Here is a 10,674-nt window from a genome sequence, read left to right as displayed (position 1 = left end):
GAGGTCTCTGCCATCATTATCATAATGACTGCTGTTTAGTGTCTGCTCCAGGCCCTGTACCAAGACATTGAAACACGTTGTTTCTAACCCTTGCAAGAAACCTGAGGAGAAGTTACTATCTTCATTTTATTGATAGCAAAACTGAGGCTCAGAAAGGTTATCTGTTTCCATGTTAAATACTTAGTAAATAGCAGAGCTGAAGTTTAAACACAGATCTTTAGGAGGTATGTACGAGTGAATAAGCTGGGGATACTCAGCCTAGAAAATAGAGAACTCGGGGCAAATGTGATATACGGTATTTTGAGGCTTTTTTTGAGGTCTTATTTGTTAGATATGTTTTATTTATTGCTGAGGACTAGAAATAGACCCTGGGAATAGAATTGAGAGAGATCTACTCAGAATCGAGCTAAAAATCATAGCTATCAAACATGGAATAGACTGGGACGATGAATCCCCATCAACAGAAAGTGTTCAGGCATACCTTAGCAATTATGGAGTGAGTTTGCTTTGATTTCTTTATCTTACTCTTTTATGTATCTACTTCAGGTTTTTTCTTTGTTGTTACCATGAGGCTTACATAAAATATTTTATAGTTATACTAAGTTAAGCTGATAACTCCCATAGCATACAGAAACTCTATACTTCACTCTCACATTTTAGGTTATTGATGTTACAGTTTACATTTTTTTTTTTTTTTTTTTTGTCTTTTTGTCTTTTCTGGGGCCTCTCAAGCGGCATATGGAGATTCCCAGGATAGGGGTCAAATCGGAGCTGTAGCTGCCAGCCTACGCCAGAGCCACAGCAACGTGGGATCTGAGCCACGTCTGTAACCTACACCCCAGCTCATGGCAACACCGGATCGTTAACCCACTGAGCAAAGCCAGGGATCAAACCCACAACCTCATGGTTCCTAGTCGGATTTGTTAACCACTGAGCCACGACAGGATCTCCCAGTTTGCATCTTTTTTATAGTGTGTTAACAAATTATTGTAGACCAAGTGGATATGTAGAGAGGATTTGAACTTGTACAATTCAGTCATCTATCTTTTTTTTTTTTTTTTTTTTTGGTCTTTTTGCCATTTTTAGGGCCGCTCCTGTGGCATATGGAGGTTCCCAGGCTAGGGGTCGAATCGGAGCTGTAGCCACCGGCCTACACCAGAGCCACAGCAACCCGGGATCCGAGCCGCGTCTGCAACCTACACCACAGCTCACGGCAACGCCGGATCGTTAACCCACTGAGCAAGGGCAGGGACCGAATCCGCAACCTCATGGTTCCCAGTCGGATTCGTTAACCACTGTGCCACGACGGGAACTCCCAGTCATCTATCTTTAATATCTTTTCCAATCCATAGATTTTACTGACTTTCATTTCATCAAGTAAGGGCTACAAGGAACATTGAAATAATTTATTACATTCCTTTATCTTTACCTCTAGAGAGAAGAGAAAAATTTCTCAGTAAACTTATGCTAGCAATTGACATGTGAGACTAATAACCTTTTGTATAATTAATTTTGGGTGGAAGGGTAATCTTTCAGGGCCTTGGGTTGGTAACTGATTATAACATTGTTATCAGATTATGCTGTTTTATTAGAACTGTAATTCTGAATTCAGTAGGAATGTAATCTAGAAGACATTTCTATATTTACTTGGGAAAATGTGTTTTATACATTGTATTACTTTCCTATTCTTTCTGTAACAAATTACCACATAGTGACTTAAAACAGCAGGTACTGGGAGTTCCCTATTAGCCTAGTGGGTTAAGGACTTGGCATCATCACTGCTGTGGCTAAGGTCATTGCTGTGGTACGGGTTTGATCCCTGGCCCGGGAACTTCCACATGCCACAGGCCATGGGGGAAAAAAAAGCAAAAAACACCCCAAAACAGCACATACTGTTTTATAGTTCTGGAGGTCCGAAGTTCAAAATTGGTCTCATTGGATTAAAATCAAGGTGTCAGCAGAGCTATGTTCCTTCCAGAGGCTCTGGGAGAGAATCTGTTGCTTGCCTTTTCCAGCTTCAGGAAGCCACCTTCATTCTTTGGCTTGTGCCCCCTTCCTCTGCCTTCAAAGCTAGTGGCAAAATATCTTCAGATCCCCTTCTGACTCTTTTATCTCCCTTTTCATTTTTAAGTAGTCTTCGTGATCACATTGGGCCCACGTGGGTAGTCCAGGATAAGGTCAGCTGCAACCTTAATTCTGTCTGCCATCTCATTTCGCCTTTTTCACGTGACCTAACATATTCACAGGGATGTGGATTCTAGGGTTTAGGATGTAAATATTTACTCGTTTTACTTTTTTTATCAAAGTGGAAACCAAGGCAATTTAAAAGGTCAAGTTGGATTATACAATTTACACTGAAAAATAGCCATCCCTTCTCTCCCAATACCCTCTCCCCTGAGGCAGAGCGACTTTCCATTATTTTAACTGTTTCTTCTGGTATTTGTCTCCATTTTCCTGCTGCTTTAATTAAAAAGAAGAAGAAGAAAAGTAACTTACATGTGTATGCCTCCCTCTTCCTCCTTCCCAAACTCCTGATTTTATGATATCACATTTTGTGATTAAATCAGTGTCGGTTGTTTCTATTTGTGTTATTCATAGCTGAGACAGATCACACACTTAGATTATATTTTGGTTCTTTTTTTTTTTCCTTGCCTTTTCTAGGGCCGCTCCCATGATGGCATATGGAGGTTCCCAGGCTAGGGGTCTAATCGGAGCTACAGCTGCCGGCCTACACCACAACCACAGCAAAGCAGGATCTGAGCCACATCTGTAACCCACACCACAGCTCACAGCAACGCCAGATCCTTAACCCACTGAGCAAGGGCAGGGACCGAACCCGAACCTCATGGTTCCTAGTTGGATTCGTTAACCACTGTGCCATGACAGGAACTCCATATATTTTGGTTCTTATGTACACTCTTTGTCTGTTGTTTAGAGGTAATTATCATTTGTCTTTTTTGTCCTCAGGTAAACTTTTTTTGGGGGGCTTGTCCACAGCATGAAGTTTTTGGGCCAGGGATCAAACCTGTACCACAGCAGCAACCTGGGGCTGTAGCAGTGACAATGCTGGGTTATATTCTTCTGGACTTCTTTTTTTCCTGTTATAAAATTTCTTTTAGACATTTTTTCCCCATGTTAGGAGCTTTCTCAGATGTCTGGTGATCCTTGGCTATTCATTCTTGCTAATGGATAAGGCACTGGACATCTAATTGTAACCTGAGTACAAGGTTTTATTGTAGCTGGTGAGGCAGAAGTTTCATCCGGAACCCTCAATGTCAGTATCTTTCAAATCAGTATGTGCAGTTTTTTATTTGGGGCCAGTTTTTCATGAAAGTACTCCTGTCTCCTGCCTGGGATGTCTGAACCCAGTTGCCAGCATTTAGGATCTAGAGAGGAGAAGGGAGGGTGGGCGAAGTTGTTTATCATTCACTAGGGTCACTTTCATTGCATTGCCCTCCTCAGTCCTGAAGTTCAGTCTCAGGCTGGTGTCCTCCTAGCTGGAGCATCTGTGATGTGTTCCCTAGTGTATGCATCCACCTCTACTAATGTAGCAGCAAGGTAGCCATCTGCCTGCTTAGTGGGAGGTGGGGTACCTGCTTCCTAGATAGACTTTAAACCAATTTTTAGCTAGATTCCAGCTTTTAAAGATGGTGCCTTCAATTCCTGAGCCTTTCTAGGGTCCTCTAAATTGGCTTCCTTTTTCCTTTTAGTGGAATTTCATCGAGGATCAGATGTAATTATGTGTGTTCAGTTCACCATGTTTAGTGGGGAGTTTAATTGTTGTCTAGCCTTTTTATTGAATTTTTTTAATATCTGGAAATCATTTGGCTTTTGTATTTACTTCTTTCTCTAGTCTAGGGTCAGCAATTCAGTAAAGGGCCGGATAGTAAATATTTTAGGCTTATGGACCATATGTAGTCTCTGTTCATATTCTCTGTTTTTCATCTATTTCTGCTTATTGTTTTACAGTTCTTAAAAAAGATAAAAACCATTCTTAGCTCACAAGCCTTAAAAAAAACAACTGTAGGCTGAGTTGGTCAAGTTTGCTGATCCCTGCTTTAGTCTGTCTCCTTTAGGTAAAATAGATTTGGGGGGCAGGGGTAAAAGATTTTTAACCTGAGTTTTTGGTCTTCAGTTTTATAGAAAATGAACTTTTTAATGTAATTGTTGCTGAACAGATGCCAGAAGTGATCCCTTTCAGTTCAGTTGATTGGAAGTAGCTGGCTTTATAGTCACACTTCTCCAGGTAGTAGAAGTAGTCATTTTCTATTTCTCAGTGATGCCTTTTCACACACGTGCACCTAGAAATAGCTCTGCAGCTTCTTTCCAAGCATGATTTATGTTTGTCTTTTTGGTTGCCATAGAAAGTGGTATTCCAAGTTAATGGAATAAAATAACTGTAATAGTTAACTCAGTAAGTACAGGGACCTAGAATGATGCCTCTGTTCCTTTTCTGGCAGGACTGAAATGGCTTTCCTTTAGGAATATGGTTTGGCTAAAGATTTTTGAGTTTCAGTAAGGCCTTTTCTGTGCATGCAGTTATGGTAGTAATAATGTCTTTCCCGATAGCTTCCTCACATTACCTTGGAACCATCTCTAACCCAGGAAAACAAATCCTTGTGATGTGTGAACCAGAGCCATCTGAAGAGGAAAAGAGAAATAGCTTTTTGTAATGCTTTAATAGTCTGGGTAATGATATTGATTCTGAGAGGTTTTCATTTTCTGTTTCTGTGACATTTGAAGCATCAACACGGTATGGACTCTCCTATACTAAAGATGGTTGAGATTCTTAGCCCACTCCTCCTGGCTTTTGTATCTTCCTCAGGAGAGAATAATTGATCTAACATCACCCCAAAGGCTGAAAGATAAGTTGCCTGGCTTTTTAAAAAATGTTTGCTATGGAGTTCCTGTTGTGGCTCAGCAGGTTAAGAATCCAACTAGTATCCATGAGGATGTGGGTTCATTCGATCCCTGGTCTTGCTCAGTGGGATAAGGATCCAGCATTGCTGTGGCTGTGGTGTAGGCCGGAAGTTGTAACTCTGACCCCTAGCCTGGTAACTTCCATATGCCACAGATGTGGCCTAAAAAGAAGTTTGTTAAAAAATTTTAAAAAGCATATTTGTGTTTGATATAAAAGTGCATATTCATATGGGAGGAGTTTTCTTATGATGCAGCGGGTTAAGGATCCCACGTTGTCATCACAGTGGCTTGGGTTGGCTGCTGTGGTGTAGGTTCAGTCCCTGACCCAGGAACTTCCACATACTGCAAGCGTGCCCCCCCCCCAAAAAAAAGAGTACATATGTGTGTTAGAAATCTGAGAGAGTAAAAATAATGAATAAAGAAAAAAATTAGAAGTTCTCTGATGGCTCAGCAGGTTAAGGATCCAGTGTTGTCACTGCTGTGGCTCAGGTTGCTGTAATGGCTTGGGGTTGACTCCTGGCCTGGAAACTTCTGCATGTCTCAGGCACAGCCAAAAAAAAAAAAAGGAAAGAAAGAAAGGAAAAGAAAATCTGTAATTCAGAAGTTTCTGCTGTGACACAGTAGGTTAAGAATCTGGTGCAGTCTCTAGCAGCTCAGGTCGATGCTGAGGCTTGGGTTCAATCCCCAGCCCAGGGCAGTGGGTTAAGGATCCCACGTTGCCTCAGCTGTGGTGGAGGTTGAAGCTGCAGCTTGGATTGACCCCTGGCTTGGGAACTTCCGTATACCACAGGTGCGCCCCCCCCCCCAAAAAAAATCTGTAATCCAATCTTTCCAAAATAATTATTAGTATTAATATTTTAGTATGTTTCCTTTTCTTTATTTTTAGTTTTTTCTTTTAGTTTTTTTGTGTGTTTTGTTTTTTGAGATATTTTTGAGCCATTCAAGTTAAGCAACTAGAATAATGCTTAACTTGAAGATTCAGTAATAGAATTTAAAGAAAAGATTATGGAGCAGTTCTTAAAACTAGCAGACATGTAAAAGATTCTGTGGATTGGAGTTCCAGTTGTGGCACAGGGGAAACAAATCTGACTGGTATCCATGAGGATGCAGGTTCGATCCCTAGCCTCATTTAGTGGGTTAAGGATCCGGCGTTGCTGTGATCTATGGTGTAGGTCGCAGACGCATCTCAGATCCTGTGTGGCTGTGGCTGTGGCTGTAGTGTAGGCTGGCAGCTGTAGCTCTGATTCGACCCCTAGCCTGGGAACTTCCATGAGCCTTGAGTGTGGCCCTAAAGAGCACAGACACAATAAAAGATTCTATGGAAATGCCAGTCAGATTCATGAGACTGCTCCTTCTCACAGAAATCCACCTGTGCAGTCAGTTTCCTCTTTGGAGAGATTTGTTGGGCATGGTTTTGAGAGGATACATGTGAATAAAGCCTGTGCTTAGCGCTGATATTCATGGCAGTGAGCAAGTGGATTTGATTGCTTGACCAGAACTAACACTTAAAAACATATTCCTCTTGAAAAATCCTTAATGGATTGGCAGTATAGTCATAATTCTGTCAGGCATAAGAATAGCGGATGTTAAAATGACATCCAGAGATCCAGAAACTCCCCTCCCTTTGTTGATGAGTCACCTTTCAGGGTCAAGGTTAGACTAACACCTTGCTAAATAATGGGTCCAGTTTCCTTGTTTACTTACGTTTTCTTATGGTCCCCTGCTTCTATTCTGCACTACTGAATGTTTGAATTAAAGGAGGAGATGTGGCGTTCCCATCGTGGCACAGTGGAAATGAATCTGACTAGGAACCATGAGGTTGCAGGTTCAGCCCCTGGACTCGCTCAGTGGGTTCAGGATCTGGTGTTGCTGTGAGCTGTGGTGTAGGTTGCAGATGCGGCTCAGATCCTGTATTTCGGTGGCTGTGGTGTAGTCCACAGCTGTAGCTCTGATTGGATCCCTAGCCTGGGAACCTCCATATTCCCCGGATGCGGCCCTAAAAAGCAAATAAAATAAAACAAAATATTTATAAATTTAAGATAGATGGTAAAGGTCATGGGGACCTTTACAATTGGAGAAAGGAAGAAAAATTTTTTAAAATGAAATTGGAGGGAGTTCCTGTTGTGGGGCAGTGGTTAACCAATCCGACTAGGAATCATGAGGATGCGGGTTCGATCCCTGTCCTCGCTCAGTGGGTTAAGGATCCAGTGTTGCCTTGAGCTGTGGTGTAGGTTGCAAACACAGCTAGGAACCCTTGTTGTTGTGGCTGTGGTGTTAGCTGGCGGCTACAGCTCTGATTAGACCCCTAGCCTGGGAACCTCCATATGCCTTGGATACGGCCCTAGAAAAGACCAAAAAAAAAGGAAATTGGAGAAAGACTTTTTTGGTTAAAAGTTGCCACTATTGTTATACATTTTTTAACAACCTAACACCTTAGAATACAGAGTTGACTAGCTAATTTTGTACGAAAAATCTTAATTTTTAAAAGAAAGATCTATATGTGTAATGACTCATTTTTACATGGTTGTAAACAATATATATTTTATTTATTTATTTATTTATTTATTTATTTACTTTTTAGGACCTCATCCGTGGCACATGGAGGTTCCTGGGCTAGGGGTCACAATGGAGCTACAGCTGCCAGTCTATACCACAGCCACAGCCATGCAAGATCTAAGTTACATCTGCGACCTATACCGAAGCTCACTACAAGGCCGGACTCTTAACCCATTGAGCAAGGCCAGGCATCAAATCTGCCTCCTCATGGCTACTAGTCAGCTTTGTTTCTGCTGTGCCACAACAAGAACTCCCTAGACCTGTGATAATCTTGTTCTAAAAGCTTTAGAGGAAGTTCCTGTTCATGGTGCGAATTGTTTAGTATTGTTTGCTCAGTAGCAAAGACAGATGGCAGGTCCACAGGTTTCTGACTTGTTTCAGTTTTTATTAATAAGGTCAGTGCCACAGTTTTGTCTTTATTTTTTTCAAGTATTACATGTTTGTTCTTGTTGAAAAAAAATTCAGATATATAGGAGTACACATACATAATTCTCATTAGTTTCCACCCTTTTTTGCCAGTCACTTCTCCAGAGGCAATACCTCTTAGCAGTTCAGTTTGTTCTTCCACATATTTTCCTTTGAAAGATTAAAATGCTTCTAGTTTTAAATTATCCAATCACCACCTCCTAATCTTAGCCCTCTCCCACTTGCTCATTCCTCTTTAGTGTGACTTCTTCTAGATCTTTTTCTTTGCATTTAACATTCATGTAAATGTACCCATAGATTATCTATGTGGCTGTGTTTACGTGCTGTATTTCATCAATTCTGACTTACTGTTATCTTACATACTATTAAGAAAGAAAAACTGCCAGTTATACCTGTGAGATACCATAGACTATAAAAGCTAATCTGATTTTAGAGACGTTAAAGTATGGGTGAGGAGAAGTACTTAGAATTAAGGATATATATATATTTTGTGCCATGATTGTATATAATTTCTTGCAGCTTGTATTTTTCACTTAACAGTATTTCCTTTACTTTGCTTCATTTATACCATAGGCTGAATACACCATATTATTTAGCTGTGCCCTTATTGATGAACTTTTAAGTTAACAGTAGCAAAACAGTGCTGCAATAAATATCTCTATATCCACCTCCTTCTCTGTGTTCGGAAATGCATTTCAAGGGTAGATGATGAGAATTGGCATTATTGGACCATAGGACATTGACATTTATAATTTTGAAATATATTGCCCATTTCCCCTCCAAGATAACTTAACAGTTTATACTTTCAACATTAGTGTATAGAGGAGGTACCTCTTTGTCTCCTTCCTACCATCTCTTGATGTTATCTAACTTTTTTGACAGATGTGGTGGCAGAGAGCATCTTAGTATCTAATGGTTTCAGTTTCCATTTCCTTGATTAGTGAGGTCGAATTCTTGGGATGCTTATTGTCAGCTTCTATTTTTTTTCATTCTCTTGAGTTTCCTGTTTATATTTTTTTAAGTCATGCTCTTCTCTGATCATCATTGATTTTATTTTGGTGACCGTTATGTATGTGGATAAAATATGTAGGCAACATATGCTACTTTCTACCTTCTTTTTTGTTTGTTTTGAAATTTAGTAGTCTCTTATTATCATTAAAATCAACCAGTAACTAATACTGCCGTTTATCAAAGAAGTAGAACTATTCTGTAAGGATTTCCCATTTTACCCACACCCAGTTTCCTACTACGACTTTTGTTGGTGGTGGTAGTTTAGACTTTACAGGTCAAACTGGCTTCACTTGTAATTACCCATGGGAAACCTGCCACAGCCAACCATATGAAGGAGGGAAAAGGATCTAACAGTTATTCCCATTAATACTCTCCTGTTACCTCTGAGGTGGCAGGGGTCTCTTCACTTTATTGATGAACAGGCTAAGTTAAATGGTCCTACAGCTAGGAAGTATTTTAAACTATTTGAAAAATAATTGTTGAACATTTTTCTTAGTTGTAATAAATGTCAGGTGGCACACTAGCACGTGTGTGCCTGACTGTAGCTTGACGGATTGATTTCGCTGTAGTAGTTTTTTTTTTAAACTATAGTTGATTTACTCTCTGTAGTAGTTTTACCATAAATATTAGTACTTGGCGGAGTTCCTGGTGTGGCACAGTGGGTTAAAGATCTGGCGTGGCTGAAGCTGTGGCATAGGTCACAGCTGTAGCTTGGATTTGATCCCTGCCCTGGGGACCTCTGTATGCTGCAGGTGTGGCAAAAAAAAAAATTAGTACTTGATTTTGTTTAAAAAATTAATTCATCATAAAGTCTTCCTTCCTTCCTTTCTTTTTTGTCTTTTTAGGGCTGCGCTTGAGGCATAGGAAGGTTCCCAGGGCTAGGAGTTGAATTGGAGCTCTAGCTGCTGGCCTACCCCACAGCAACAGCAACACCAGATCCGAGCTGCATCTGTGACCTACACCAAAGCTCACAGCAACGCCAGATCCTTAACACACTGAGCAAGGCCAGGAATTAAACCTGCGTCCTCATGGACGCTAGTCAGATTTGTTTCCTCTGAGCCACAATACAAACTCTTAAAGTGTTTCTCTGTTGGCTTTGACTGTTATTTTTATTTATTTATTTATTTTTTAAGGCCACACCCACGGCATATGTAAGTTCCCAGGGTAGGGATCCAGTTGGAGCTACAGCTGCCGGCCTTTACCACAGCCACATCTGAGCCGCATCTGCAACCTACACCACAGCTCAATGGCAACGCTAGATCTTTAACCCACTGAGCAAGGGCAGGGATCAAACCCACACCCTCATGGTCCCTAGTTGGATTCAGTTTCTGCTGCACCACTACGGGAACTCCATTGACTATCAAAATTTAGTACTTGAAATAAAAATCTCACTATAATAGTGTTTATATATATGTATGTATATATATCTTTCTATCTCACAATTTGTGACATACCTTATAGCAAAATTGCAACATATAATGCCTAAAATTATATGTTTTGTCAGTGCTAATTGTTTTCTTTTTATTATTCTTACAGAAAAAGATGGCAAAGCCTTTCATCCAACTTACGAAGAAAAACTGAAGCTTGTGGCACTGCATAAGCAGGTTCTTATGGGTCCATATAATCCAGATACTTGTCCTGAGGTTGGATTCTTTGATGTGTTGGGGAATGACAGGAGGTAATACTGTTTTATTGTATAATGAATTTAATGAGAGTAATGTTGAAAGAGTACAAAGTGAATTGGTTAACATGTCAATAGCT

The 10,674-nt window shown here is 40.4% G+C and overlaps 1 long non-coding RNA gene across 1 annotated transcript; it reads left to right on the top strand.

Annotated features, from left to right (window-relative positions):
• The first annotated feature begins 430 nt into the window (after positions 1 to 430).
• LOC146398830 (uncharacterized) lies at positions 431 to 5,348 on the top strand. The gene is made up of 2 exons (XR_014818246.1): positions 431 to 759; positions 2,701 to 5,348. It is a non-coding gene; the product is annotated as an uncharacterized LOC146398830 (long non-coding RNA).
• The last annotated feature ends 5,326 nt before the right edge of the window (positions 5,349 to 10,674 follow it).

Source organism: Sus scrofa, chromosome 10, assembly GCF_054392235.1.
Source record: "Sus scrofa isolate SSC_HxYL_T2T_F1_AM1 chromosome 10, Sscrofa_HxYL_maternal_Yorkshire_Landrace_v2.0, whole genome shotgun sequence".
In the NCBI taxonomy this organism is placed as follows: Eukaryota; Metazoa; Chordata; class Mammalia; order Artiodactyla; family Suidae; genus Sus; species Sus scrofa.
This window is presented reverse-complemented; position numbering and strand designations above follow the sequence as displayed.